Source organism: Nerophis ophidion, linkage group LG02 (assembly GCF_033978795.1).
Source record: "Nerophis ophidion isolate RoL-2023_Sa linkage group LG02, RoL_Noph_v1.0, whole genome shotgun sequence".
Classification (NCBI taxonomy): domain Eukaryota; kingdom Metazoa; phylum Chordata; class Actinopteri; order Syngnathiformes; family Syngnathidae; genus Nerophis; species Nerophis ophidion.
The window spans coordinates 47,542,013-47,548,012 of NC_084612.1; the positions used below are offsets into that span (position 1 = coordinate 47,542,013).

At 37.7% G+C, this 6,000-nt stretch overlaps 1 protein-coding gene across 3 annotated transcripts in view; it reads right to left on the minus strand.

Moving 5' to 3' along the window:
* The window catches only part of LOC133541797 (immunoglobulin-like and fibronectin type III domain-containing protein 1), a 41,866-nt gene extending 36,885 nt beyond the window's left edge, over positions 1-4,981 (minus strand). Inside the window, exons 1-2 of one of the 3 annotated variants that reach the window (XM_061885403.1) lie at positions 4,720-4,974; positions 1,909-2,110 (exon numbers count right to left, since the gene is read on the minus strand). The gene's annotated coding sequence lies outside the window, so the exon portion shown is untranslated. Of the gene's footprint in view, positions 1-1,908; positions 2,111-4,719 lie in introns of all 3 variants that reach the window. The other 2 variants (XM_061885396.1, XM_061885412.1) reach the window with 2 other exon arrangements.
* Positions 4,982-6,000: the final 1,019 nt, after the last annotated feature.

Sequence of the window (6,000 nt, forward strand, 5' to 3'; positions counted from 1 at the left end):
TCATGTGTACATTCCTGTTTGTAAAATATATATTTTTATCAGCATTTATTTAATATAATAACAGCATTTCATGATTAATATTTATGAAATAACATTCCTAATAAATGACATTAGAATAAGCACACATTTGATTAGTAAATCATAGTGTGAACTAGTATTTTATGTCTGGATGTTGGTCAAGCTTTGGAAATAATCTGTACCGGTTTCAGATATCAAGTTTAGTTCCCATTAAAAAAAGGGACAAGTGGTAGAAAATTAATGGATGAGATGTAAACATGGGATCAAGTGTACATTCCTGTTTTAAAAATAAATAAATATCTAAAATAAATCTATATTCTTATTAGCATTTCTTTAATATAACCATAATTTCATGATTAGTATTTATAAATTAAGATTCTTGATAAATGACCGTGGAATAAGCACACATTTGATTGGTAAATCATCGTGTAAGCACCTGGACTTAAACATGATGTGTGGTGTTGGAGTTTTCCCACTTGATGTGTGGCCCTACCAGGGGTCGGCAACCCAAAATGTTGAAAGAGCCATATTGGACCAAAAATACAAAAACAAATCCATCTGGAGCCGCAAAAAATTAAAAGCCATATTACATACAGATAGTGTGTCATAAGATATAAATTGAAGTAAGAGGAGTTAAAGGAAAATGTATAAGCCTTAAATATAGCTACAAATGAGGCATAATGATGCTATATTTACATACAGCTAGCTTAAACAGCATGTTAGCACTGATTAGCTTGCAGTCATGCAGTGACCAAATATGTCTAATTCGCACTCCACACAAGTCTATAACGTCAACAAAACTCACCTTTGTGCATTCACGCACAACGTTAAAAGTTTGGTGGACAAAATGAGACGGAAAAAGCAGCGGCAAAACACACATCTTAGAAAGTCGGAGGAAGTTATACATGTAAACAAACTACGGTGAGTTTGAGGACCGCCAAAATTAGTAGGACAAAACGGCACTTGCCAAATACTCGAATCAGTGAAGCATGTTTAATGTAAACAGTGTGCTTTATAACAATTAGGGAGGTTTGTGACATGTTTGTCCTCCTACAGAAATCATATTAACACAAAAAAAAATATTTTTCCCCCTCATCTTTGTCTATTTTTCATACATTTTTGGTAAAGCTTCAAGGAGCCACTAAGGCAGCGCTAAAGAGCCGCATGCGGCTCTCGATCTGCAGGTTGCCGACCACCGCCCTAAACGCATGACTGCCTGAGTGCCATATCTGTTGGTGCAAGTGAGAAAGAGCGAGCGGCAAATACAACAATCAGCTTTGGAAATCATTTTTACACATTTCAGATATTGCATTTAGTTCCCATTAAAGCATTCACATGTGGCACAATGAGATGTAAACATTGAATCATGTGTAACTTTCTGTTTGTAAAATATATATTTTGTATTAATATGTATTTAATATAATAACAGCATTTCCCGATTGTAGGTGAGATGGGCGCCAGCGCCCCCCGCGACCCCAAAAGGGAATAAGCGGTAGAAAATGGATGGATGGCATTTCATGATTAATATTTAAAAATTAACATTCTTGTTGTTGAATAAGCACACATTTGATTGGTAAATCATAGTGTAACCACCTGGAATTACACTTATTGTGTGGTATTGGAGTTGTCCAACTTTTTGTGTGTCTGTAAACGTATCACTAGCTAAGTGCAGTATGTGGTATTCGAGTGAGAAAGAGTGAGCGGGTGCTGTTGATATGACAGATGACAAAGTTGGTTTTGGTCTGGTTTGTATGGCAGAAAATGACCAGTTTTGCCAGATAGAAATTGTTTACTAATGTCCTCCCCAAAGCGTCTGGACAGACATCAGTCATGACCAGAAAGTTTTTCTCTGTTGTGGTCATCAGTTACATTGGAAAGTGTTACACGCAACTTAGAGGGAACGCTGGTGAGACCTAAACATGGGGTCGAGGGCCACACAAGGTTGTGAGCCTCTCAGTTTCTCTCCTGGCGTGTCAGCATGACATCACCGCGTCGGAGTGAGGGTGCCTGCAACCATGCGTGCTGGACTCACGCTGGCACGCCGTAAAGGAGGAATGTGAAACCCGTCCTCGCATGTGGAGTCCAGTGGCGACTGGCAAGCCAAACATAGGTTCATTTCTCTCATGGTCACACCAGTCAGACATTTTAGTAATTTTAGACATTAGCAATGACTTTTTATTAGAAACATGTTTAAACGTATTTAGTCTTTAAAAAAAAATAGTGAACATACTAGACAACTTGTCGTTTAGTAGTAGGTAAACAAAAAAAGACTCCTAATTAGTCTATGCAGTAACATATTGTGTCATTTATCTATCTATTATTTTCTCTACATTATGAGGGACAAACTGTAAAAATTGATTATTCATCTACTTGTTCATTTACTGTTAATATCTGCTTTTTTTCTGTTTTAACATATTCTATCTACACTTTCAACATGTAATAATGAACGCTCCAAGTCGGACATGATTAGCCGTTATCTTTTATAACCGCTAGGGCTGCAAATCTTTGGGTGTCCCACGATTCAATTCAATATCGATTCTTGGGGTCACGATTCGATAATATATCGATTTTTTTCCATTTGTTTCGATTTTCGATTCAAAAACGATATTTTTCCGATTCAAAACGATTCTGTATTGATTCAATACATAGGATTTCAGCAGGATCTACCCCAGTCTGCCGACATGCTAGCAGAGTAGTAGATTTAAAAAAAAAAGCTTTTATAATTGTAAAGGACAATGTTTTATCAACTGATTGCAATAATGTAAATTTGTTTTAACTATTAAGCGAACCAAAAATATGACCCATTTTATTTTTGTGAAAACATTTGACACAGTGTGATGTCAAGCTTATGAGATGTGATGCAAGTGTAAGCCACTGTGACACTATTGTTCTCTTTTATTATTTTTATAAATATCTAATGATAATGTCAATGAAGTGAAGTGAAGTGAAGTGAATTATATTTATATAGCGCTTTTTCTCTAGTGACTCAAAGTGCTTTACATAGTGAAACCCAATATCTAAGTTACATTCAAACCAGTGTGGGTGGCACTGGGAGCAGGTGGGTAAAGTGTCTTGCCCAAGGACACAACGGCAGTGACTAGGATGGCGGAAGCGGGAATTGAACCTGCAACCCTCAAGTTGCTGGCACGGCCACTCTACCAACCGAGCTAAACCGCCCCAATGAGGGATTTTTAATCACTGCTATGCTGAAATTATAACTAATATTGATACTGTTGTTGATAATAATCATTTTTGTTTCACTACTTTTGGTTTGTTCTGTCATGTTTGTGTCTCCTCTCAATTGCTCTGTTTATTGCAGTTCTGAGTGTTGCTGGGTCAGGTTTGGTTTTGGTATTGCTGTGAAATGTTTTGTTGGATTAAGAAAAAAAATAAAAATAAATAAAAGATTTTAAAAAAATGAGAATCGATTCTGAATTGCACAACGTATTTGAATCGATTTTTTCCCACACCCCTAATAACCGCCATAAAATGTAATAATCACTCATTCTTCTCTTCTTTGATACTTGACATTAGTTTTGGATGATACCACGCATTTAGGTATCGATCTGATACTAAGTAGTTACAGGATCATACATTGGTCATATTCAAGGTCATCATGTGTCCAGGGACATATTTACTGGCTTTATAAACATAACATGAAAAAGGAAAACAATACAGATGTAATCATTGTAGTATTGACTAGATATGCTCTTGTACTTGGTATCATTACAGTGGATGTCAGGTGTAGATCCACCCGTGGCATTTGTTTACATTGTGACGCCGGTGAGATATTGTATCCTCCTACTTTGTGTAGTGTAGCATGTTTAGCTATTCTTCATCCTCCAGTGATAATGGAAGATGTAAAACACGTACTTTATTTGTCGCCATGGAGGCCAAAATTAGTGATTTAGAAGTAGCTAAAACACTGTAGATGGATGTTAGTCGCTATCTAGCAAGCAATGTCTTAAAGCATCTCTTCCTGAGGGTGTTTCAGTGTTATAACTTCACCTTTATCTTTACTTTTTACACCAAAATGTGTCCATTCTCCCTTTTTTTGTCCACACACTGTGTCTGCTTGTAAGTACTCTGTGTGTGCACGCTGCTCAACATGCTCCTCCGCTCCTAAAAGCAGCAATGTCACCATGTGACGCCTGTAAAAAAAATGTTTTAAAAACGTGGGGACTCAGTACTTTTCAAACAGAGTACAGTACCGTTTTTGATTAATTAGGAGAGCAATACTATGCTAGTACCGGTATACAGTACAACCCTAATAAGTACCTATCATAATTGCACCCTGGTGACATTTTACATTACATTTACTGGCCTCTTAAGAAGAAAGCAACACTTTGACCTCAACCCAACATTCACAAAAATCTGTCAAAAACAAAACAACAACTCTAGAACCATAAATAGCTGCCCCCAACAAGTCAAATAAATAGTAAAAAAACAATAAAACTAGAACAGCTTAATAGCTAGAATTAACACACATACATCTAAAAAAAAAAAAAAAAAAGGCTTTTTTAAAAAGAAAGTTTTTGAAGCCACTTTTAAAAGCATCCACTGTCTGTGGTGCCCTCAGGTGGTCAGGGAAAGCGTTCCACAGACTTGGAACGGCGGAGCAGAAAGTTCATGTAAAAGACAAACCTCCCCAATTAAGAACTGATCCGTTCATTACATCATGCTAAGAAAGAATAGACTTACTTTCAACGTCTCTGGCTGGTCGTTGGTCAGTAGCGCGTCCTCAGCCGGTAGCCTGGTCTCTGGATATCGCTGAAGTCTAACATGGCGGCGGCTGATGGCTCCCCTTTTTGTTGGGCCGTAGAATGTAGTGGCCTTACATGGTGCCAGTGTGTTTGGTAAAAAGCCACGGGACGACGGTAGCTTCTTTTCCAAATCCTCCGGAAAGTGATACCCTTACAGTTGGACCGGGCAACACATCATCTGCTATCAGACGGGTCCAAACAAACCGTGTAGACCAGTAATGATGACAATTTGAGACTGCCGATGACACCGAGTCCGTGATTTAGTCGAGAGATTGATGGTCCATGGCAATGCAGCATTGGTGCATTACAGACGGATTATTCTCTGATGTCAGTTCTAAAAGGTCTACACTGTCCTGACTGGCAGCATCTTTGAAATAGGATCATTCCTCTAAACACTGGACCAGTTGGTGAACTTTAAACACAGGAGCCTTGGAAACTGGAAAATCTCATGGCGGTTATAAAAAGATAGAGGCTAATCATGTCCGACTTGGAGCGTTCATACTGTCAGAGGTCAACTGAGTCTGAATGGTCAGCCAATTAGATTACTAACGAGACTGGAAGACCAACAACTGTTTTTCATATCAGTTCTGCAATTTCTTACCCAGTGTATGAGGGGAAAATGTTGCCTAGAATGTCTACTTTTGATGCTCTTATGGGAGATGGTGTTTGACAAACATTCGGAGGCCGTAACTGAAGACGGTCCAGTGGTCACTTTACTAGCAGTAAATATGGAGATGCAATGAAAACTGGTCCTTAGGCCTTGATGAACTGGGAGATACACGGTGTCATGTGACCATACCACTAAGCACGTGTGTCATGGGGAAAAACACGGAAGAACCCTCAAATTCCAATATTGGACAAAATGATCTTGGTATTTTAAGAAGTGTTTTGTCAACATCTGTGTCCTTCTAATAGTTTGATTACAAACTACCAAACACGGACCGGTTTTGAAAATATTTGGTACCAGTAGCAAAATGTATTTTGATTCTTTAAAAAACATAAAGGGGAGCACAAAAAATGTCATTATTGTCTTTATTGTAACAAAAAATGTTAGTGTACATGAAACATATGTTTATAATTGTAATTTAGTCCTTAAATAAAATAGTGAACTTACTAGACAACTTGTCTTTTAGTAGTAAGTAAACAAACCAATGCAGTAACATATTGTGTCATTTATCTACCTATTATTTGGTACACATTGTGAGGGACAAACTGTAAA